This window comes from Pseudophryne corroboree, chromosome 10, assembly GCF_028390025.1.
Source record: "Pseudophryne corroboree isolate aPseCor3 chromosome 10, aPseCor3.hap2, whole genome shotgun sequence".
NCBI classification, from domain to species: Eukaryota; Metazoa; Chordata; class Amphibia; order Anura; family Myobatrachidae; genus Pseudophryne; species Pseudophryne corroboree.
In genome coordinates, this window is record NC_086453.1 from 246,282,866 (window position 1) to 246,309,699 (window position 26,834).

Genomic DNA, 26,834 nt, shown 5'->3' on the forward strand with positions numbered 1-26,834 from the left:
GGTGCCCACGCCGCGAACCTGGTCCCCTATGGTCGCTATATCGACGACCTATTTTTTGTTTGGAAGGGGGATTCTGATTCTGTCACTGATTTTGTAAATTATATTAATAATAATACACATGGTTTAACCTTCACTTGCACTCACCATCCTTCACAAATTAATTTTTTGGATGTTACGGTGGAGGTGGTAGAGGAAATTGTCACGGTGTCTCCATTTAAGAAAGAAGTTGATGTATGTAATTATATACCATATTCCAGTAATAACAATAAGAGTTGGCTTAATAATGTCCCTAAGAGCCAAGTACATAGAATTAGGAGAAACTGTACATCTGATGTAAAATATCAAGAACAGATAACTAATCTGGTAGAAACATTCAAAAATTGTAAATATCCCCAAATAGTACTTGATGAAACTTTGGAATATGCCTCAAAGTTAGTCAGAAAAGACACCTTTATTTCCAATAGAGATGTACCTTCTGTAAGGATGGAGACACAAAGTTATGGGTGTGATGATACTGTGAGTATTACCGCTAATATAAATACCACACAAACTAATTCATCCAAGAGCATTAATTATGGGTATAGTAATGGCAGGAAAAGAATTAGCAATAATGGAGATATGATAAACAATGATAATTCAAAAAATAACAAATATGGCTTAGTGTTCAAATCCAAGTTTAATGTAGCTGCAAATAAAATCAGGAACATCGTTAAGAAAAATTATAGACTATTATTCACTGACCCTATTCTTAAAGAACATCTTACTGTGACACCTTTGTTAGTTTTCAAAAAAGCGAGGAATTTGAAAAATATCTTGGCCCCCAGTTTTTTTGGAGGGCACTCCAATAAACAGGTCTCTAAGTGCATACAAAGGACATTGATTGGACCAGAGGTCCGGGGGTTCTATAGGTGCAACCATGCTAGGTGCATCACTTGCTCATTTGTTATGAATAAAATAAAAAATTTATGTGCAACGGTATCCAAGAAAGTCTATACCATTGATTTGTTTATTAATTGCAGTACACAATATGTTATCTATTTGCTAATCTGCCCGTGCCAACTATATTATGTAGGCAGAACAATTCGCCCTTTAAAAATCCATTTTATGGAACATAGAAGGAATATTCTCAATAAATGCACTAATCACAGAGTCCAACGTCACTTTTTGGAAATGCATGGGGGGGATCCAGCGGGGCTCCAGCTTGTAGGACTGGAACATGTCTCAGTTACCAGCAGGAGAGATGACCGCTTCAGAATCCTGTGTAGACAAGAAGCGGCCTGGATCCTCAAGTTACAATCACTTAATCCTCAGGGTCTGAATGAAACGATAGATTTGGAGTTCATTTAGATCAGTTATCATTATTAAATACACACCTGTAGGGTATGTTGTATGTATATTTAAATTAGGGCTCCTTATGCTTAGTATCTGTTGAAATTGCTTATTATTATTTTATGGGGCTACTTTTGGTACAGGTTGAACCATTATATTATGTATGTGTATATTTATGTATACATATTATCATATATATTTCTTTACAACCTTTTTTTTTTTCTTATTTCATTTTTGCTTTTTAGAATTATTGGATGTTGATATAGATAGCATCCTCTAATTATCTTTTTTTGAAAATCACACAGCCTTAGACTTATTCCCTTTCTGTAGGGAAAATATTTTACTACTCTGATTGATCTGATGCCAATTTATAGTGGAAATAAAATAGCAAATTAGTATAGTTAATTCCTCATATTAGGTATATACTTAATATTTATACTAGCAGTATATCACAGTAACTTACATTTTTTTGGAAATTTGCATTCCCAGTCTCATGTTCTATCGCTAATTTCATAGATATCATTATATGATGTATTAAGTAATATTTATTTATACTGATATAATCTATTTGTACGTGTATATGTTTATATATACATATACTTATGTATGGGCACAGGTATCTATGTGCTATATCTATTTTTTGCACTGTATGTGTTTTAATTATGATACCTGCTGCATAGCAAAAATGTCGGTTCCATGAATACATGTAACCACTGAGACTGTTCTGACCTAATGAGCTATAATTAGTCTCATCTGTGTATCAGATACACCTACTTCCTGTTATACCTGCCTTTTGGAAAAAGATGCCCTGCTGGCATTGAAACGCGTTAAGGACACAGGTTCACCTTTCTAGAATTACCCTTGTTCTAACCATCAAAAGCCAGACCCAGTGGAGCCAACACAGGAGATCAGGTTTATCACGGCCGCTGCTATTACAGTCATCTTTTGCCCAGCTTACATCCCAGGTGCTGAGGCTCCGGTGATGCCTGATCCCACTGGTGGCCAATTGCGGCGAGGCCAAGTCGGAGTTCTGTGTTCGTGGCCAGCTTCCATTCTGCCGAACACAGCGCAGCTGGCCCCCGCACATAGCCAGCTTAACACACCTGTGGCTCCACCATTATCACTTCTAAACACCAAGTATTCCACAGGGAGGCTCCTCTGAGCTGCCCGTGAGAGGACAGTCCAGCCGTTCCTGGTAAGAGCGTAGTCACATCGTGCCGCACAGGTTACATCCAGCCGCCTGGGATTCACAGATGTCTCACAGCCGGTGCACGGCTGCATTCCACCTCAGCCTGGCGGCGAGTGCGGGCACTGCTCCACCTCGCTGGCGTGGGAGGGAGCGGCTGGCAACATCTACATCACTCTGGGCTCTCCCTGTCAGCATCATTTCACTTTTCTGGCCTTTTAACACACAGTTCTTCCGTTATTATTGTATCCATTTGAGGAGTATAATATATTCTAAAGACTCTATTTATACCAGGAACATCGGAACTGTTACGGGTCTATATGGAATAAGGATATTTTGGGACTTTCATGGACAAAGTGGGTCATTTATTGGTACATAGACCTATCAGTCTATATTAACAGTTCATAATTATTGTTGGTACCTCATTTACAACAACATTTTTGGGATTAGATGCTGTAGATTTTTTATATAGCTTTTAAATTTTATGCTATATTGATTTAATTGAATGGCACTCCCAGGAGTATTGTTGCATTCATTTTTATAATAAATGTTTGTTTATTTTGATTGTTGAGCGCAACTTGGTTCTTTATTTTTCTTAGTGTCTGTTAGGGACTGGCATTCCATTTCCAAGTCGCTGCTGAAAATCACATACACCTACATTCACTGAGCGCACAGCTTTAGTTTATCGGCAGTATCACTGGACTGGATTTATACGCCAGTACCACTTGATTTATATGACTGTATCACTGGACTTATACACCAGTATCACTGGACATATTCGGCAGTATCACTGGAAATACAGCACTACCACTGGACTTATACAGCAGCATAGGGACGCCACTACTGTACTGATGCAGGACAACACAGTACCACTGCAATGGACTGGACATATACAGCAGCACTGAACATATAGCAGGAGAGGACACCACCACTGTGACTGGACTGATGCAGCACAAGACAACACCACTTGACTGATGCAGCACAACACAGCACCACTGGACTAGACTTATACAGCAGCACTGGACATATGGCAGCAGAGGACACCACCACTGTTACTGGACTGATGCAGCATAAGACACTATACTGGACTGAGCAGCACAAGACAGCACTGGAATCACCCCTTTTTCCCTCCTGCACAGACACTGAGGAAGGAGATACATCCTCTCGCTACACTCTCCAATGCCAGAGTGAAAATAGCGGTGATGCGCAGCTCCTTATATGAAATCCCAAACCCACGAGAATCTGACAGCGGGATGATGACATTTTGCCTCATTCTGGTTGCTGAGTCAGGTGGTAAAACCCTAGCCGGACTCAGATCCAAGCTCGGGTAGTGGAGTTTGGGGGGTTTGGTTCTCAGAGAACCGAACCCTTCTCATCTCTAACATACATACATATACAACACATGGCAATGCTGCATAGTAAGTGATGCTGGGATATCTGAGGAGCCACTCAGTAGTTTGGATCCTGGCAGTATGGGAGAGTTGGGGGGGGATTAGGGTTAGGCTGCAGGTACTGTAGGGATTAGGATTAGGTTGCAACTGGGAGGGTTAGGGTTAGGTTTACATAAGCACTCCTATCGGGATTTCAGGCAGTTGGGATGCCGGTGTTGGTATTCTGACCATGGAATCCTGACAGCCGGTATCCCATACCCAACCCCACAAAATACCTGGCACAAGCCTCCACATATGTGAAGACAAGCACTCAGCAATAGCATGCACACAGTTTAACACAATTTACAAAACATTTTGGAAACCAAGGCTACACAAAGACATGAGAAGGTTGTATATGTGGGGCCTGACAACCCATGATATTTATGATCCATTCCAATCAGGATTCAGGAGAAGACATAGCACTGAAACAGCCCTGGTGTGTGTGTTAAATGATCTTCTGATGGCAAGAGACAGAGGTGACTGTTCAATATTAATCCTTCTGGATCTCTCGGCAGCATTTGATACCGTGGACCATGGGCTTCTGATTGAGCGACTGATACAATTCTGTGGTCTGGATGGCACAGTCCTAAAATGGTTCAAATAATTTCTCACAGGCAGGTCACAGAGTATCGTCTGGATTATACTCATCACCACCATTGCTATTGCCATGTGGTGTCCCACAAGGTTCTATACTATCCTCCATGCTTTTTGCAGTATACATGCTCCCATTGGGTGAAAAAATCAGGCGCCATGGCCTTGTCTACCACTGCTATGCAGATGATACACAACTGTACTTGTCCTTTGCTCCGGGCACTGATAACCCAATAGCAACCCTAAATGGCTGTCTAGCTGAGCTACAGGAGTGGATGAGCGCCAGTTGGCTGCGACTGAACCCGGATAAAACAGAGGTCTTTATGATACGACAGCAACATCAAAGGACAGGACTGCAGCATAGCCAACCAACTGGAATTACACTCGGGGATTCAGAATTACAGACCAGTGATCGTGTGCGGAATCTTGGCATTGTCCTGGATGGTGGCTTGAAACTTAAACATCAGATATCAGCCACAATCAAATCCTCATTCTTTCACCTGAGGAACATAGCCAGAATCAAGCACTTAATTCCCTCAGATGACATGCCAAAAGTCATACATGCATTTGTATCATCTCGATTAGACTACTGTAATGCCCTCTACCTTGGTCTCCCAGCAAAAGAATTGCACCGCTTACAGCTGGTGCAAAACACAGCTGCCAGGCTGTTAACCAACCAGCCCCGTTCTAGCCACATAACACCCATACTTTACTCTCTTCACTGGCTGCCTGTACATGGCCAAAACTAGGGGGGGCTAGGGGGTCACGTGCCCCGGGTGCTGGGCTGTAGGGGGCACTAATGAGCCCAGTTCGTCTGTATGAATAGCTTCCGCTAGCTCCCCGACAGCAACTGACCTGCTGTAGGGAGCCAGCAGCACTAGACGCGGCTCGCTGTGCTTCCGGCATGCGGGCGCAGGCACCCGGCTAGAGAGAGCACGGAGCTGGAGGCGGGAGTCTCTGGCGCCGGCGGACGCGGCTAAACTATCAAACCCTGGCTGCATGTGCACAAAAAAAGTAGGTGCGTGCTGCGGGCAGCTACCTCTACGCTGTGGACCACTGCTGGCTGCAGAGTACACAGCACTGAGGGGGGACTTAATAAATATACACTGACTGGCTCACTGGCATGTGACATTTTTTTTAAACCAGTATCCCAGATTAATATATATATATATTTGAATATATTATATATATATACATATATATATATATAAAATATATTTTATATTATATATACAGTATGTGTATCTATATGTATATATATTATACTGTATGTGTATATATGTATATGCATATATATATATAATGTCTATATATATATATATATATATATATAATGTCTATATATATATATATATATATACACATACAGAATGATCCGGCACTCCAGCAGGCCCTCGGCTGCAAATGCTGATGTGCTCACGGTGCCTTCCTCATGGACACAATAGCCCGCATTGTAGCAAGCGGATGGAGGCGGCACTCAGAGACTTCAATACTAAACGTGAACAAGTTTAATGGTGCATCTACGTTTCGGAGAGGACGGGGCTACGGCTCCGAAATGTAGATGCACCATTAAACTTGTTCACGTTTAATATTGAAAAGTCTCTGAGTGCCGCCTCTAAATATATATTATACACATATAGATATATAAATATATCGGCACTCAGGCAGGGCTTTTGAAGTGTTAGAAGTATATTGTCAGGTGTCACATCAAACAAGCAATGTTCCGGGGCCCAAAGCCTCTCCTTTGCCCCTTTGGGCTACGAGCCTCGTAATATTGGCTTATATGATGTGACACCTCACAATATACTATTTAGTACAGAGGGCACGTGGGCCATTGCTACCATTGTTTAGGGGTGCCGGACACCAAGGACTATATATATATATATATATATATATATATATATATATATAGCAATACATAGTCAGCTGCACTCCATATTTTTATTTATTATTTTATTTATTTATGTTTTTATTTTTATTTTTTATTGGTGGGGTGGGGGGCGCCAAATTACTGCCTTGCCCCGGGTGGCAGAAATCCTAGTTTTGGCCCTGTTTTTTTTTAAAGGGGCAATCATGTACAAGTCTAAACCATGCCTTGTACATGAGTGCACCTTTAAAAAACAATCTGAGTTCATCCATCATCCCACATGGCTGCCAAACTCGGACTTCATTACATCCTGCAATATGTTTTTTAATGGTCAATTTGGGTTTTAAAATCTTCCCATCTGTGCAGACTTTTGTCTGAACTAGAAATTGTAACAGGATTTTCCTTGAATATTTGGATTCATGGTCCAGAAAAATCAAGTCTTTTTTTATTTTTAGATTTAACAGTTTTGGGTGTTTACAAATATTTATTTTATGAGTTTAGCCACTAGAGGAAGAGGGTCCTACTTTTAGTCTCTTAATGGATCTGTCATGGACTAAATGGTCATCAGTATCACTTTTTTATTTAGAAATATATATTTTAGTGAAAGATTTGAGTTTTTCCAAATTATATAAATTTGAGTTAAAACTTGATATTTCTTCTAGAAGAGTGATGTTGTTCTCTGTAATGAGCATGAGTGACATGGTGCAACTGTCAGGTGTACAATTCCAATAAGATAACATTTCTTCACTGTCTCTAAAAGGAAATGTCATAAAAAGTCTTAGGGACAATTTTTTTTTATCAATTATTTTTGCAAGTTAACTTAATACAACAAGTGTCTCATTTCTACTTTTAATGTCTTATTATTACTTTTAATATATTCTCTAAATATCTCTCTCTGACTCTTCACTCTTTTCAATTGGGTATTAACATCATCTAATGGCCTGGTATCTACAAATTCACTGCCTAAAACATGCAAATAAATTCCAATGTATTGACAGAGGAAACAGAAAATAAATAATGGAAAACAGACGGACAACTGGTGCTGAGTATTGATGACTCACTGCGTCTATGAAGGAGGTTTTGTTATTGCTCCAATGAAAATGTAAAAAAGCACAACAATTAAATCACAGCTCTAGTGAAGCTAGAATAAGCATTCAACAATGTACTAATGAAAATATAAAATGTAATCACAATAAACACATTTTAAAAAATACACATTTGACTAAAGAGAAAATCAATTATAATTTTTGAAAGCAGATTTAGGGCCTAATTCAGAGTTGATCGCAGCAGCAAATTTGTTAGCAGTTGGGCAAAACCATGGGGGTCATTCCGAGTTGATCGCTCACTAGCAGTTTTTAGCAGCCGTGCAAATGCATAGTCACGGCCCACGGGGGAGTGTATTTTCACTTTGCAGGAGTACGAACGCCTGTGCAGCAGAGCGCCTGCAAACACATTTTGTGCAAAACAAGACTACCCCTGTAGTTACTTATCCTGTGCGATGATAGCTGCAATGAGTAACATGGTAATTACGTCAGATACCCACCCAGCAAACGCCCAGCCATGCCTGTGTTTTCCCTACCACTCCCAGAAAACGGTCAGTTGACACCCATAAATGCCCTCTTTCTGTCAATCTCCTTGCGTTCGGCTGTGCGATTGGAATCGTCGCTAGAACCAGTGCAAAACACAATGGACTTCGTACCCATACGACGTGCGTGCGCATTGTGGTGCATGCGCAGATTAGCCATTTTTTTCACTGAACGATTAACTTGGAATGACCACCCATGTGCACTGCAGGGGGGGGCAGATATAACATGTGCAGAGAGAGTTAGATTTAGGTGCGGTGTGTTCAAACTGAAATCTAAATTGCAGTGTAAAAATAAAGCAGCCAGTATTTACCCTGCATAGAAACAAAATAACCTACCCTAATCTAAAGCTCCCTGCAAATGTTATATCTGCCCCCCTGCAGTGTATGTGGTTTTGTCCAACTGCTACCAAATTTGCTGCTGCGATCAACTCTGAATTACCCCCCTAGAGCAGACAAATGCCATGGCATAGTAATTAAAGCTTGTAATTTGTGAATCAAATGTCATAGTGGCACAGATGAATTCTTAAGATAATTGATCCAGCAAATTCACGAAAAAAAACAATAATTTATTATTAGAATACATTAGGCATATCTACTTTTGGAATAAAAAAAGATGGGAAATGAAAGTTTTAGGTCTGAGCACTGAGGTCTTGGCAAGGCCGGTGCTAGGGTGTTCGGCACCACCCTGCAAACTATTAATTTGTGCCCTCCCATATTTTACAAAGGGACAGCGTGTGTCAAAAAGTGCTGTGGTCTCACAAGTAAGGGGCGTGGCTGCACAGTAGTACAGCCATGTCAAATTACACCACATAGTAGCACAATCTTATTCTCTCTACCCCACGCAGAGTAGTGCTGTTTATACACATAATGTTTCCGGTAGTGGTGCCGCTTATACACATAATACCCCTTGTAGTAGCACCGCTTATACACATAATGTCCCAAGTAGTAGTGCTGGTTACATATAATGCCCACAGAAGTGCCACTTATACACATTATGCCCCATATACACACATACATACACATAGATACACACACAGATATATATACACACACACACACACACACACACACACACACACACACACACACCAGTGGTGGAACTTGTGAATGGTGGGCCCAGGTGCAAAAATTTACTTTGAGCCCTCCTCTTCCATCCTATCCCAAGTTCACAATATGCCACATGGCTATCTGTGACAGGAGAGGCAGTTGGTGACGGAAAGGAGGATAAGGTGACAGGGACAGGCAGAAAATTATGGGGAGGCGGTCACAGATATAGGGAGTGGGTGACAAGGAACGACAGTGGCTGATGGAAAGAGTGACATAGGCAGTAGGAAATAGGGAGAGGGTGACAAGGACTGGCAGCGGGTGACAGGGATAGGCAGAGGATGATGGGGAGGGAATGACAGGTATAGGCAGTGGGTGACAAGCAGTGGGTGACAGGTAGAAGGTAAGAGGAAGAGGGATGTAGTTTACCATCCTGGCGGTCAGGATCCTGGCAGTCAGCATACCGATGCCAGGATCCTGACCACCAGAATGCTGACAGGGGGCAGAGGGCTATTCCTACTCGTGAGTGTCCATGACACCCACAGAGTGGGAATAGAGCCACCGAGCCCACAAAGGGCTTCGTTATGCTCGCCCCCTGCCGCCATTCAGGTGGCCAGGATCCCGACATCGGTATGCTGACCGTTGAGATCCCAGCCGCCGGTCAGCCGTACCCAATGTGAGAAAGAGGGTGACAGGGAGAGGCAGTGGATGATGGAGAGAGTGACATAGGCAGTAGGAAACAGGGAGAGGGTGCGGGTGACAGGGCTATGGTTACAGGTATAGACAATGGTAGACAGGGAGAGGGTGACAGGTATACACAATGGGTGACAGGAAGAGGGTGACCGGTATAGACAATGGGAACCAGGGAGAGGGTGACAGGTGTAGGCAATGGGTGACAGGTACAGTACATGGTAGTTGGTGACAGTTACAGGCAATGGGAGACAGGGAGAGGGTGACAGGTATAGGCAGTGGGTCACAGGTACCGTACATGGTAGTTGGTGACAGTTATAGGCAATGGGAGACAGGGAGAGGGTGACCGGTAAACTACACACCTGTGATGGCTTCAGCAACCAGCTCGACAGTTGTCCTCTATGGCTCCACCCTCCGGCGATGTCATTGGTGGTTAGAGAAAACTTTACTGTCCCAGCCTGACCCTGTTCTCTGCATTGGCTCTATATGTGGCTGGATGCTCTCGGTGGTAGGTAAGGGGGGTGGGGGTGGAGGCAGCTTCAACTGCTCTTTCGGCTTCTGCTACTCACAGAGAAGCCACTGCTCCAGAAGCCTGACAGGCGCTGGGCTCGCTGCAGCAGGTGCCTGCTCCACCTCTTCCCGGCTCTGTCACTCCTTACCTCCAAAGGCCTCAGCGCCCGCTCCACTCTTAGGGCTCCTTCCTCCCTTGTGACAGCAAGCCTCAGATAGGAAGAGCCGGACTGGTTCGGGAGGAAAGGGGAGGAGTGGGAAAGAGAGGGGATTGGCGCCTCTCCTGTCTGGCCAGACTGTGGACCTCATCTTTCCACAGCAGCAGACTCAATCTATACTAAGACCGAGACAGACAGGAAGTGTGATGCAGCAACGGCAGCTTATAATGATGACTCATAATAATGGTGCCGGCTTCAGGTCTCTTAATTGCTATGGGCCTCTGTACTATGTAGCGGGTGCACCGGCGGAAGTTCTGCCTCTGACATAGACATAGATACACACACACATACATACACACATACATATACATAGATACACACACATACATACACATAGATACACACACATACATACACATAGAGACACACACACACATAGATACACAAACACACATACACATAGATACACGCACACATACTGTAGATACACACACATACATACACATAGATACACACACATACATATAGAGACACACACATACACACAGATACACACACACATACTCACACACAGATATACACATACACACAGATATATACACTTTCTCACTCACACTCCCCCAACTTACCATCTGGCAGGCAGGCTTTGTAGCAGTTTCTTTCTGTCCTCTTCTGCAGCCTGGTCCCGTGTAGCTGCACCCCTTGGTGCCATGTAGCCCCACCCCTTTTTCAGGTTGGGCCGTGGGCTGTGACATGGCACTGTCAGTGGAAGGAGGAGGCTTAATCATGCTGCCGGCATCACTGCCTGTTAGTGTGACAGGCACAGTAGCTGGTCGCAGCAGCAGGGAGGCCAGGCGCAGCACAGAGATGCAGAGCAGGGAGAGCGCCTCTCCTACCCGGTGCCTACCTGCTTTGCATCCCTTTGCTGAGTGGGTAGCGCCAGGCCTGGGTCTTGGGTTCAGTTCACACCAAAACCCTGTGTGTAGTTTGTGTATCTCCTTGTACTGGGTAGGTTTCCTCTCACAATACCCCAAAAAATACTGGTGGGTTAATTGGCTCCTGAACAGGGAACCCCGGTGAGTGTTCATGTGGTAGGGAATATAGATTATAAGCTTCACTTATGTGAATAGATATGGTTTTTTACATTGCAAAATATGTATTCACTATAAAATAATTTTAATCAATCAATCTTCAAAAGCTGGAAGCTTATGATGTTTTCATCAAATGAATGGATTTTCAGTACTTCAATATTACATCCACAGCTGGAGAGTTAGTTTATTAACCCTTATAGCACTTTTACGGACTGTTAAAAACCCAAGATAAACTCAGTGAAAAAATTAGTTCACATCATGCACTTTCTCAAAATCCCTAATTCTGTGACAACTGTTTTAAGATATGTTTTCAACGCCTAAAAATAGCCTCCACTATTAAGATATACTACAGTAATGACATTTCAATAGAAATTAGCATTTTTACAATTCATTCACCTAATTCAAGGTTTTCACAAATTTGGTCCACTATGCATCCTAGCCAGAGGCGTAACTAGGGTAGGGTGAGTGGGGCACGTGCCCTGGGCGCCTTGGCAGGCCCAGGAGAGGGGGGTGCCGCCGGCGGCCAGGGCATCATGCCCCACTCGCCCCCGTCATGCCAAAATGTGAGGGGAGGAGAGCGCAGCGTTTCTCCCTCCCCTCACGACCGCTGCCAGCACTAGCGTTAGCCAATCAGAGCTTGCAGACCGGCTCCTGATTGGCTGCCGGTCCGCGAGCTCTGATTGGCTAGCGAACCGGCGCCACACAGCCGCCGGAGACCTGGAGAGGTGAGGGGAAGGAGAGGCGCTGCGCTGCGCTCTCCTCCCCTCACATATCAACACAAGCGGTGAGTGACCGGGGAGCACAGTGGGACATGTATCTGGCACAGTGGGGTATGTAACTGGCACAGTGGGACATGTATCTGGCACAGTGGGGCATGTATCTGGCACAGTGGGGCATGTAACTGGCGCAGTGGGGCATGTATCTGGCACAGTGGGGCATGTATCTGGCACTGTGGGGCAATGTAACTGGCACTGTGGGGCATGTATCTGGCACTGTGGGGCATGTATCTGGCACTGTGGGGCATGTAACTGGCACTGTGGGGCAATGTAACTGACACTGTGGGGCAATGTAACTGACACTGTGGGGCAATGTATCTGGCACTGTGGGCAAATGTAACTGGCACTGTGGGGCATGTATCTGGCACTGTGGGGCATATAACTGGCACTGTGGGGCATGTAACTGGCACTGTGGGGCAATGTATCTGGCACAGTGGGGCAATGTATCTGGCACAGTGGGGCATGTAACTGGCACAGTAGGGCATGTATCTTGCACAGTGGGGCATATATCTGGCACTGTGGGGCAATGTATCTGGCACTGTGGGGCATGTATCTGGCACTGTGGGGCATGTATCTGGCACTGTGGGACATGTAACTGGCACTGTGGGGCATGTAACTGGCACTGTGGGGCAATGTATCTGGCACTGTGGGGCAATGTACCTGGCACTGTGGGGCAATGTAACTGGCACTGTGGGGCATGTATCTGGCACTGTGGGGCATGTAGCCGGCACTGTGGGGCATGTAGCCGGCACTGTGGGGCATTGTATCTGGCACTGTGGGGCAGTGTAACTGGCACTGTGGGCCATTTTCAGTGGCCACACCCCTTCTGGTGTGTGGTCACGCCCATTTTTCCATCGTGCACACCTTAGGCGCGCGCACATGCTTCTTTTGGTGTGTTTTTTTTTTGGGGTGGTGGGCACCATTTTCCATCTTGCCCTGGGCTCCGAAAACCCTAGCTACGCCTCTGATCCTAGCAGTCCAGATTTTAAGGATACCTGTACTTGTGCATAGATTATATAATCAAACTGACTGAGGTACTATTTCACCTGTGCTTTAGCATAGATATATTTAAAACCTAAACTGTTAGGGTACCTTGAAGACTGAGGGGCAGATGTACTAAGCCTTGGAAAGCGATAAAGTGGAGAGAGATAAACTACCAACCAATCAGTTTATAACTGTCATTTTTCAAACATTGCCTGTAACATGGCAGTTAGGAGCTGATTGGATGGTACTTCATCTCACTCCACTTTATCACTCTCCAAGGCTTTAGTACATCTCCCCCTGAGATGTAACCACTGACCTAATTTATTATACTGTTTTTTATGTCAGATAGTTGTGAAGATGTTGCCCATGCAATCAGATTATAGTTAGCATTTTATAGGCTGCACTAGATAACATATAGCTAGAATCTGATTTTATGCTATGGGCAACCTCTCTACTTACAGTTTTTGATAAATTTCTCCATTATGCTCTGGAAGGTCCTCTCATGTACTTCTGTTATGGGTACTGCCAATATGTTTACTGTCAATGTCATTTTACTCAGCTGTGACAGATGCTGTTCCTCCCTACTTCGTAGTAATTTTTTTTAGCATTCTAAACATTGCTGTAGTGGAAGGTCAATGCTTTTTTCCTGAGTTGGTACAGAGATGTTGCTTGTTCATGCTGCTGAAGGTACAGATGTCATCCAGCCTGCAGTTTGCCATTTTCACGCACACCAGGTGCAGTAAGTGTGCTCATGACTAGGATGCATCTAAGTACGCGCACCCATAGGAATACATGGACAGCACACTAAGCCACAGCTCGGCATACTAAGTTGCACCTACACCTCGGCATGGTGCGTGTGGCTGTGCAGCTGAGCCGCAGCCTGGATGAGCATGGCTACATCTGTACAGTACCTCCTGTTTCTTTTTATGAGCCTCAGCTACTCCTCATTTGGATCATTTAGATATCTGTGGCATTCTTTCAGCCTGGGGCAACATTTTGTGTGTTTTGTAAATGTTCAGTTTTGCAGATTCTGTTGACATATTCTGAAATGAAATAGCAAAATGCACAGGTTTTCTGAAACATGTTGCAAAGGTGTACCAAGCTGTAATGCTGAAGAGGAAACAGCAACACAACTAGATCCAGATTCAGGAGATATACATATGACAGGTGTCTACAAAAACGGCTTTCCCCTCACCAATGGAATTTTAGAAGCACAAATTACACAGCTGAGAAATGTAAAATATAAGAAAGGTTAAGTGACATTGCTAAAATAAGACAGCGCCATGACCATGGGTTCATCATCAAAAACATCCTTAAAAACAAGTGCTGGGAATTTTCACATTAATGAATGAAAGCCACATATTGTGCAAAAGGTCAGATTCTACTGCTAAAAGCCATCAGTTTGGAAATAATTGAAAAATTATATTGATAATATAGCAGTGGTCAAGGGCACAAAGAATTGAGGTTGTCAGCAGATACGCTACATAGGAACAGAAAGCTAAATCAAGCAGTAACTATTTCTGTAGAAAACATGATCAAACATATACAGTACCCTGCAAACCTTAACATGCTGCTTTCAACATAGAGGCTAGGAAAGAAGGAATGCTTTCTGTGATGTTATTACATTAGATATTTGTAGATTCTCACTTACTTGATCTGAAAGCCTAAATCTTCAATGGCTGTCCATAGAACCATGGGAAATGCTGGGAAGTGGGTGTAGTCTAGTTTACAGTGTGTGTGTGTAGTTTGTAATAGCTGAATGAAAAGGCACTGAAGTTGTTTCCCATGCTTCAGAGTCTGTATGAACAGATAAACAAGAAAAACATGGTGTCAGAAGAAGTTTACATGGACTGCTACTGCTCTGTTTGCAGGGATCTTGCAACATTCTGAAAAGCTGTGATACCCAGAGTGAAAACTCTAACAAGTGCTTTTGTCACATTAAACTGCGAGCAACCATGGATAAACTGTCTCCTGCAACAGGCATGCAAATATCTGGTAACTTACTCTACCTGAAAGCTGCAAAAGATTTAAACAAAGGTTAAACACATACTTTACTGCAAGTGGTGCAGATAATGAGAGTATTTTGTACCAAGAAAGAATGTGACATATGGAAGATATCCTTTTCACTTGTGAGCAGAAGGAAGGAAATCAGTTTGATCACTTTGAGTAGCAAATGCCGGTGGTCATGATTCCAGCACTCAGAAGACCAACTGTGGCATCCCAATGCTTAGAATCCCGTCATGGGGTTGGTAGGTATACCTAAGTATACTGGGCACCATGTTCCTGGAGACCTGTGTCTTTAAGCCAGAGTCTGATAGCTGCCGGAGAGGAGAGGGCCCGCGACGGAAGCTGCATGCGGATCCCCCACTCTCTTAAAACACCCCTGCTGGTAAAATTAATATATTTTCAATGCTATCAGACTTTTAGTGTAAAACCTAAAATTCATCCTGCCAATGTGAAAGTTGCCGGCTATACTGAAGAGAATATTCCAGTGAATGGTATTTGCCTAGTGACATGTAACCAATTTTAGGATCAAGTTCCTGTGAGAAGCTTAACTTGATAAAGAAAGTTTTTATGGTGACATCAGAAGTAAAAGATGAGTGTAAATCAAAGTTTACAGAATACAGTGATGTGCTTGAAGGTAAGGTTGTCTGCCTTGTAAGCATAAGATAAACATAAACACACAAGTTCTACAGATGATACACCCTGTACAAAAGTGCCATTTGCATTAAGAGAAAAAAATCAAAAAGCCGTGAGTGTGATAAATGAAAGTTGATGAGCAAAGCCATTAAAAGGGAACATTTCAAACTACCAACCAGAGATGAAATCATGTCACAATATGTGGGTGCAAAATGGTTCAGTTAATTGTACACATTTTCAGGATTCCTGCAAATGAGGATAGATGAAGCCACCTCATAGCTGTGTCCTATGGCATGTACATTTAATATACAAGAAGGTAGATACAGATTATTGTCTGCTCCAGAAAGATGCCACAAAAGAATAAACATGATTTTTTAACATATTCTGGGTGTAAAAACAAAACAATAATAGATTATATTTTTTCTGGGGTTCTATAAAGGACATACAAATTTGGCATAAAAACACTAACCTTTATGGGCCTTGTGTTCTCAGATCAAGGTGTGAAGCTTGAGCCAAGGAAACTATCAGCCATAGTTATTATGGAATGTCCTAACAACAAATATGATGTCAGAAATTTACTAGGTATAATTACTTAGAAAAGTTTATTTTCAACTTTCAGAACATCAATCTCCTCTTAGATTAGTAGTGGACAACTATATTGGTCCGAATTCAAATGTTATATTCTGGCAGCCACTAGATGGCCTAAACAGAGCTATAAAATTGTAGCTCAGTTTGGGCACTATGTCTGCCGGCATCTGCATTTTAGCTCACCCACCTGGGGGTGGCAAGCTTAAATGCGCAAAAGTGACCCATTTGGGCGCCTAAATGGCACTTTTCACAATCGCGCCCAGCACTTTGGTCATGTTTAGCTGCTTTACATGGCGATCTCCTGTGTAATGTGATGGGTGATCGCAGGGCGATACTCAATTGATCTTTTATATTGCCTCGACTGCTTTAAAAAACAGGCAGACTCACACACAATTCCCATATCACCGGAACTCGGAGGCTATTACATATTCACTGATGATTGGGAATTTGTTCGTACTATGTGAAATAGCAATTTTCCACGGTCAAATGGATTAGTGAAAGGAGCCTCATGATGGTAAAGAAGATTTCTACAAAATTCTTTTATAATACTGCAGTGCCCCACTACTTTCTCCAACACAAATGTTGATGGGACGGAGTATAATTATTATTATCCTTTATTTATATGGTTCCGCAGCACCTAACAGAGTACATAAACAAGTGAACAGGGCAAGAAAACAGTGATTTACAGTGCAAAACAATGCTGGACAAGTACAAGATTATAGTTTAAATAAGAGAAGGAAATGCACATGACGGGAGAGGGCCTTACTCATGAGAACTTACATTCTAAAAGGGGAGGGCCACACAGACAAGGGTGACGAGGATGGGGTAAACAGTAGGCAATCTTCCAAACCATGATGAACTGCTTAAAACATATGATGCAACATTAGTCTGACTGAGTAAGGAATGTCAAGAAGATGACATACAAACAAAAAATTGTTCCATGAAAGAAGACCAAGTCCTCCTCTGCGACCATGAGAAAAGCATTTGTGTAAGCACAAGTAGCACAAAAATCTTATACTACATGTGTTGAACAGAAAAAATGAAGACCTCAACCTAATCATCTTGGAGAAAACATAACTGAAGAATATCTTTCATCTGATGTGTAGGATAATCTTGATATCAGTGAACAAACCATGTCTCATGACAGTAGTAACTATGTGGTACTATTTGGAGTACCCTATCTGCGCACTGAGTAGTATGTTTAGTTAGGTCAGTGGTGAGAGCAGCTATAACAGGAAATACTTGACCATTCCTATTCAGTATAAACAGATATACTTTAGGTTTGAAAAGCCCTCAGCTTTTGACAGTATTGTGTGTCAGATCAATAGTGGATCTATAGTGTTACAGCAATGTATACAATGTTAGAGATTGGGTTTAATTTAAAAATTAAAACTTTTACTTGGTATTTTTAAAGATAAAAAACAAGTACTGTAAGTAATGAGAAATATCAACTGACACAATGCAGTTCTATTCGAACATATAATGCAACAATGTCACATAAGCAAAATTAGTATACACAATTTCAACAATTGTTAGGTCCACAAAGCACAGAAAGAACACTTGACAGACAATCAAGGACACAAAATTCATGCTGCCTGTCTGACTGCCGCATGGTGATGTAACCGCAACCCAGAAGAACACAGTGGCATGAGACACCACACACAGTGCGATAACCGGTGCTAGACATGAGTGCATGGAGGATCAGAATAGAAATACATTGTGTCAGTTGATAATTCTCACTACTTACCAGTCTTTTATCTTTTGAAATACTAAGTAACGTTTTAATTTTTAAATTAAACCCAATCTCTAACACATATATATATATATATATATATATGTATATATATATATACACACACACACACACACACACACACACACACACACACACACATTGGTGTAACACTATAGATCCACAATTGATCTGACACACAATACTATCAAAAGCTGAGTGTTCCTCAAACATAAAGTATATATGTCTCATTAAAGGTCCAACATGGCTGATAAAACACAGGCTGTGTTTGAGAGACACAAAAGACAAATTTGCAGACCAGAAAGAATCATTGAAACTTGTTAGATGATGTTTTCAACATATTACATTGTGGTATTGTTGCACTGAAGTACTGTACAGTATACAGGGGTCTTTAAAGAATAGAGAATGTACCGTTATTGTTTTAGATATATGTAGACATTGCAGCACTTAACCATAAAGAGAGAGAGAGAGAGAGAGAGAGAGAGAGAGAGAGAGAGACAACCTCAATGGCGCTTAACAACTACACAAAAAAAATATATAACAAAATTATTGTTTTGTCAATTCTTTAGCAACTGTCTATAATAAACCTATATGTGGTTTCTAAAAAATTGTAGACCAAAAGTTTCATTATCAACACTGTTTATTTTACTTACATTTTAGGAGCAGTGACAGCTCCTGCATTTGGCTTTGAGGTGAAGGAGAAGATTCTGGAGCCTCCCAAAAGAACTTGCTTCTTTACACCTGTTTAAGAAGCCATCATGATGCGGTTCCATTTACACTATATAATCCTAGTTTTGAATATTACATTATTTAAATATATTTATTAGTCCAATTCGTGTGACAAATTTTTATGAATTAAAAAGTAAAATTAATTAAAAATGTTATTATTTTTGGACTTGCTAAACTATATATAGACTTTCCTTCTTTTGGGGGTAAAATTTGTGACTATTGATTCCAGAAAAACAATGGTTTTCAGTATAATGAATAACTTTTGGTAAAGACAAAGGGAACAATTTGAGAGGATTTAGAGGGTGATTCAGACCTGGTCGCTGCTGAATTTGTTGTGCTGCATTCAGATAGTCGCCGCCCAAGGGGAGTGTATATTCGTTGTGCAAGTGTGCGATCGCATGTGGATGCTGAGCTGAAAACAATCCAGTGTGTGCAGTCTGTACGCAGCCCAGGACTTACTCCACCAGTGCGATGAGAAGAGGCTGATCAGGGCAGAAGCTGACACCACACACCCTCCCTGAAAGTGATTGGGCAAGCCTGCATTTTCCCTGACACTCACAGAAAACGACCAGTTACCACCCAGAAACGGGCTCTTCCTGTCAATCACCTTGCAAATGGCTGTGCGATCGAAATTTTCACGCCAGCCTGACGCTGTTAGGCGATGCCTGTTGATGTTTGCTGACACGCGTGCGCATTACGGTGCATGCGTATGTGCAGTCTATCCGATCTGAATCACCCCCTATATTTATTGACCTGATGGAAGTTTGCATTTGTCAGTTGATATATTTTTGGTGATTCGTAGTGCCTTAAATGTTTTTCATTTTTTGTATACGTAATATAAACTGCCTGCTATACAGTACTTTGTCATTGCATTTTTTTCAGTGGTAAATATATAATTTATAAATATATTTATTATGTGCTGGTTTGGTAAACCACTACTTGTAAACTACTTGTAAAACCTTCTCCTCTGCAACATACTTGTATTTTTCATAAATATATGTGCAAAAAGTTACAGGAAAACCAACTGACAAATAGACAGATGTCTTTTGGTTCTATATAGGTCATGCGTCAACTTCAGTATAAACCTGACATACAAATAGACGTATAGGATAACTATATTGTCGTTATATTTCTTTTTATCGTTATCTTATGACTCGGATCACTAGGAACCAGGCTGTTATTATAACTTGCTGATGTCTCAGTGTTATTTGCTTTCTGTACCGATCCATATGTTATGCTTACTGTTTACGCAACTGTTTTTCTCATTATAAAAACCAATAAAACATATTTTCAAAAAAAAACAAAAAAAAACCAAATAGACGTATAGGAAAGATAGCTCTTTGCCCAATTAAAACAATAGTGTAAACTCAGCAATAAACGTTTTTAAGTATACTGTGAATGAAACATTTCATTATTACATATAATATATAAAGCAAATAAAAACTACAAGAGGTGGATAAAATTGCGGACACTTTGAAATTTGATTGTTTTTCAATTTTGAATGCTTATAAAAACTGTTTCATTTTGCACATTGCAATGATTCATATATCAAATGAAAGGAAATTTAATGTTGAATTCAACATAATAAACAGAGGTCAAATATTTGCATTACAAGGAAAGTTATGCTACTTTCAGTCAGACAGCGGATTGTAGTAAGCCAATCGGAATCGTCGCTCTGGGGACCAATCAGCTGTCGTTTATGAGCAGGTGCAAGGTCATGTTCAAAGGTGGGTAAGGTCAGTTTGGCTGTTTCATTTTGCAGAATAAAGTTGGTTACTGAAGTACAATAACGGTTGGATGTTTGTGTGTATTGTTTAGTGCTATTGACAGTGTAAAAAATAAATACAACAATGTTGTCCAGGCAAAGTGGTGACTCAGGGGCAAACGCAGGATTTAGTGAGGGGGGTTTCCATTAGAGATGAGCGGGTTCGGTTCCTCGGAATCCGAACCCCCCCGAACTTCAGCCTTTTTACACGGGTCCGAGGCAGACTCGGATCTTCCCACCTTGCTCGGTTAACCCGAGCGCGCCCGAACGTCATCATCCCGCTGTCGAATTCTCGCGAGGCTCGGATTCTATCGCGAGACTCGGATTCTATATAAGGAGCCGCGCGTCGCCGCCATTTTCACACGTGCATTGAGATTGATAGGGAGAGGACGTGGCTGGCGTCCTCTCCGTGTAGAATAGATTAGAGAGACACTTGATTTACTACTTGGGGAGCATTAGGAGTACTCAGTACAGTGCAGAGTTTTGCTGATAGTGACCAGTGACCACCAGTTTTATTTATAATCCGTTCTCTGCCTGAAAAAAAACGATACACAGTCACATACCATATCTGTGCTCAGCCTCAGTGTGCTGCATGATAATATCATCTATGTATATCTGACTGTGCTGAGTGCTCACTGCTCACACAGCTGAATTGTGGGGGAGACTGGGGTGCAGTTATAGCAGGAGTACAGTGCACACTTTTGCTGCCAGTGTGACTGACCAGTGACCACCAGTATATTGTCTGCCTGAAAAAGTTAAACACTCCTGTGGTGTTTTTTTTTTTTATTCTATAAACGCATTCTGCTGACAGTGTCCAGCAGGTCCGTCATTCATTATATTATATAAATATTTACCTGCAGTAGTGTTATATTTTTTTTGTTCATCTCTATCATCTCTATATTAGCAGATGCAGTACGGTAGTCCACGGCTGTGGCTACCTCTGTGTCGTCAGTGCTCGTCCATAATTGTATACCTACCTGTGGTGGGGTTTTTTTTTCTATCTTCTTCATACTAGTAGTTTAGGAGTCTGCTGACAGTGTCCAGCAGGTCCGTCATTATATTATATATACCTGCAGTAGTGATATATATATATTTTTTATATCATTATCATCTCTATACTAGCAGACGCAGTACGGTAGTCCACGGCTGTAGCTACCTCTGTGTCGTCAGTGCTCGTCCATAATTGTATACCTACCTGTGGTGGGGTTTTTTTTTCTATCTTCTTCATACTAGTAGTTTAGGAGTCTGCTGACAGTGTCCAGTAGGTCCGTCATTATATTATATATACCTGCAGTAGTGATATATACATATTTTTTAAAGCATTATCATCTCTATACTAGCAGACGCAGTACGGTAGTCCACGGCTGTAGCTACCTCTGTGTCGTCAGTGCTCGTCCATAATTGTATACCTACCTGTGGTGGGGTTTTTTTTTCTATCTTCTTCATACTAGTAGTTTAGCAGTCTGCTGACAGTGTCCACCAGGTCCGTCATTATATTATATATACCTACAGTAGTTATATATATATATTTTTATATCATTAATTATCATCTCTATACTAGCAGACGCAGTACGGTAGTCCACGGCTGTAGCTACCTCTGTGTCGTCAGTCACTCGTCATCCATAAGTATACTATTCATCCATCTCCATTGTATACCTGAGGTGCCTTTTAGTTGTGCGCATTAAAATATGGAGAACAAAAATGTTGAGGTTTAAAAAATAGGGAAAGATCAAGATCCACTTCCACCTCGTGCTGAATCTGCTGCCACTAGTCATGGCCGAGACGATGAAATGCCATCAACGTCGTCTGCCAAGGCCGATGCCCAATGTCATAGTACAGAGCATGTAAAATCCAAAACACAAAAGATCAGTAAAAAAATTGCTCAAAAATCAAAATTAAAATCGTCGGAGGAGAAGCATAAACTTGCCAATATGCCATTTACCACACGGAGTGGCAAGGAACGGCTGAGGCCCTGGCCTATGTTCATGGCTAGTGGTTCAACTTCACATGACTATGGAAGCCCTCATCCTCCCGCTAGAAAAATGAAAATAGTTAAGCTGGAAAGAGCACAGAAAAGAACTGTGTGCTCTGAGATGGTATCACAAATCCCCAAGGAGCGTCCAAGTGTGTCAGAGGTTGCGATGCCTGACCTTCCCAACACTGGACGGTAAGAGGTGGCTCCTTCCACCATTTGCACAACCCCTGCAAGTGGGGACAAATTAATACTCAGTGAGGAGGATTTACACTGTGAAAGGGGTGAGGAATCGGAGGATGATGATGAGGTGGACATCTTGCATCTGTAGAGCCAGTTTGTGCAAGGAGAGATTGATTGCTTCTTTTTTGGTGGGGTCCAAAACAAACCAGTCATTTCAGCCACAGTTGTATGGCAGACAATGTAGCTGAAATTATGGGTTTGTTAAAGTGTGTATGTCCTGTTTAAACAATATAAGGGCGGGTGGGAGGGCCCAAGGACAAGTCTATCTTGCACCTCTTTTTCTTCTTTGCATCATGTGCTGTTTGGGGACTAGTTATTTTAAGTGCCATTCTGTCTGTAACTGCAGTGCCACTCCTAGATGGGCCAGGTGTTTGTGTCGGCCACTTGTGTCGCTTAGCTTGGCCATCCAGCTACCTCATTGCACCTCTTTTTCTTCTTTGCATCATGTGCTGTTTGGTGCCTATTTTTTAAATCTACCATCCTGTCTGCCACTGCAGTGCCACTCCTAGATGGCCCAAGTGTTTGTGCCGCACACTTGTGTCGCTTAGAATAGTCATACAGCTACCTCATTGCGTCGCTTTTTCTTCTTTGCATCATGTGCTGTTTGGGGACTAGTTTTTGAATAGTGCCATCTTGTCTGCAACTGCAGTGCCACTCCTAGATGGGCCAGGTGTTTGTGCCGCACACTTGTGTCGCTTAGCTTAGTCATACAGACACCTCTGTGCAACTTTTAGGCCTAAAAACAATATTGTGAGGTGTGAGGTGTTCAGAATAGACTGGAAATGAGTGGAAATGAATGTTATTGAGGTTAATAATACCGTAGGAGCAAAATTACCCCCAAATTCTGTGATTTTAGCTGTTTTTATGTTTTTTTCCAAAAATCATCCAGAACCAAAACCAAAACCAAAACACGAAAGGGTGGTTTTGGCAAAACCAAGCCAAAACCAAAACACGAAAATGGAATTAGAACCAAAACCAAAACACGAAAAGTGCCAGCCGCACATCTCTAGTTTCCATGGGTGTGTACGTATGCATATGTATGTGTGCATGTGTATATATATATATATATATATATATATATATACACATACATATACACACACATGTATAACACACACATGTATATGTGTGTATATATATATATATATATATCTATATATATATATATATATTAGTGATGTGCACCGGAAATTTTTCGGGTTTTGTGTTTTGGTTTTGGGTTCGGTTCCGCGGCTGTGTTTTGGGTTCGAACGCGTTTTGGCAAAACCTCACCGAATTTTTTTTGTCGGATTCGGGTGTGTTTTGGATTCGGCTGTTTTTTTCAAAAAACCCTAAAAAACAGCTTAAATCATTGAATTTGGGGGTCATTTTGATCCCATAGTATTATTAACCTCAATAACCATAATTTACACTCATTTTCATTCTATTCTGAACACCTCACACCTCACAATATTATTTTTAGTCCTAAAATTTGCACAGAGGTCGCTGGATGGCTAAGCTAAGCGACCCAAGTGGCCGACACAAACACCTGGCCCATCTAGGAGTGGCACTGCAGTGTCAGGCAGGATGGCCCTTCCAAAAAATACTCCCCAAACAGCACATGACGCAAAGAAGAAAAAAAAGAGGCGCAATGAGGTAGCTGTGTGAGTAAGCTAAGCGACCCTAGTGGCCGACACAAACACCTGGCCCATCTAGGAGTGGCACTGCAGTGTCACGCAGGATGGCACTTCCAAAAAATACTCCCCAAACAGCACATGTCGCAAAGAAGAAAAAAAAGAGGCGCAATGAGGTAGCTGTGTGAGTAAGCTAAGCGACCCTAGTGGCCGACACAAACACCTGGCCCATCTAGGAGTGGCACTGCAGTGTCAGGCAGGATGGCCCTTCCAAAAAATACTCCCCAAACAGCACATGACGCAAAGAAGAAAAAAAAAGGCGCAATGAGGTAGCTGTGTGAGTAAGCTAAGCGACCCTAGTGGCCGACACAAACACCTGGCCCATCTAGGAGTGGCACTGCAGTGTCAGGCAGGATGGCCCTTCCAAAAAATACTCCCCAAACAGCACATGACGCAAAGAAGAAAAAAATAGAGGCGCAATGAGGTAGCTGTGTGAGTAAGCTAAGCGACCCTAGTGGCCGACACAAACACCTGGCCCATCTAGGAGTGGCACTGCAGTGTCAGGCAGGATGGCCCTTCCAAAAAATACTCCCCAAACAGCACATGACGCAAAGAAAAATGAAAGAAAAAAGATGTGCAAGATGGAATTGTCCTTGGGCCCTCCCACCCACCCTTATGTTGTATAAACAGGACATGCACACTTTAACCAACCCATCATTTCAGCGACAGGGTCTGCCACACGACTGTGACTGAAATGACTGGTTGGTTTGGACCCCCACCAAAAAAGAAGCAATCTCTCCTTGCACAAACTGGCTCTACAGAGGCAAGATGTCCACCTCATCATCATCGTCCGATTCATCACCCCTTTCACTGTGTACATCCCCCTGCTCACAGATTATTAATTCGTCCCCACTGGAATCCATCATCTCACATCCCCGTGTACTTTCTGGAGGCAATTGCTGCTGGTGAATGTCTCCATGGAGGAATTGATTATAATTCATTTTAATGAACATCATCTTCTCCACATTTTCTGGAAGTAACCTCGTACGCCGATTGCTGACAAGGTGAGCGGCGGCACTAAACACTCTTTCGGAGTACACACTGGAGGGAGGGCAACTTAGGTAGAATAAAGCCAGTTTGTGCAAGGGCCTCCAAATTGCCTCTTTTCCCTGCCAGTATACGTACGGTGTTAGGTTCCTGGTGCTCAGAACAAGGGAGATGTTCATGAAGTGAGTCCAGAGCACCAGGACGTAACGCTGGGAAAGGGGAATTGAAAGGGAATAGCCCCTGGCGCCCTAACTCTGTTGTCTCACCCGTGCTGTCAGAAATCCCTTGCGAGACTATGGTTTCTTGAGCCCTTGGCAGCCGCGATTGAAGGGCGGATTATGTCTGCCCAACTCCGATGCCCCCCGGTCTTAGTGAGAGACAAAGGGAAATCCGAGACAGAATGATAACAAGAGGCCCTCTAACTAAGCAAACAGGCCAGGGGCTACAAGCTAACTAAAAACCTAAAGTATGTGCGGAGAAACCGCCAAAGGAAAACAACAACAAAGGAAATGCTGATCACACGCCGACACAATACCTTTGTGTACCGGCGGTGACAGCATAAGCAGAACCCTCTGCAAAACACCAGGGACAGAAACAATAATGGAATACAGCGGCCTAGGCCAACGGACGCGGCAGAGCCGCTACTCACGGAACCGGTACGAATACTGGCAAACGGACAGGAACCCTCAATGATGCCGACACACACTCTCAGAACTGGAGGACAGGCAGAATCCCAAACGACAGACCGGTGGACACCAGGAAACCAGGAACTTGACCAGGGATAGGCAAAGCCACTGGACCTCAGGGCAGGAACGCCTCACAGCTGGACACGGGATCAGACACAGGAATCGACACAGGGACTGACACAGGAATCAACACAGGAAGCAGCTAGTCAGACACTGCTATACAGGAGCTCAGGGACTGGCAGGAACCAGGTCAGACTTCAAGCAGACTGAAAACCAAGAAATATCACCAGCATCTGTGAATTGCAGTCAGCCAGCATATAACAGAGAGGCCTAATTAATAATCCCATGCAGCTGCCCTGTTGCATGACTCTAAACTGACAAGATGCAATTAGCAGCCAGGTGAGGCTGAACACATGGGAACAAGCTGCAATTACACAGACTCACCAGCGGCAGCAGACAAGAGTATTCTAAAACAGAGCAACGGGAAATCCTGGCATGCAAGACAACTTTATAAACATAAAATAGGAATGAACCACTACCTGTGGTTCATAACAGTA

General features: G+C 42.7%; 1 long non-coding RNA gene across 2 annotated transcripts in view; it reads right to left on the reverse strand.

Moving 5' to 3' along the window:
- The window catches only part of LOC134965470 (uncharacterized), a 32,807-nt gene extending 16,369 nt beyond the window's left edge, over positions 1 to 16,438 (reverse strand). For both annotated transcript variants that reach the window (XR_010188384.1, XR_010188383.1), the window contains exons 1-2: positions 16,351 to 16,438; positions 14,893 to 15,038 (exon numbers count right to left, since the gene is read on the reverse strand). This is a non-coding gene — a long non-coding RNA (uncharacterized LOC134965470). The remainder of the gene's footprint in view (positions 1 to 14,892; positions 15,039 to 16,350) is intronic.
- Between the last annotated feature and the right edge of the window lie 10,396 nt (positions 16,439 to 26,834).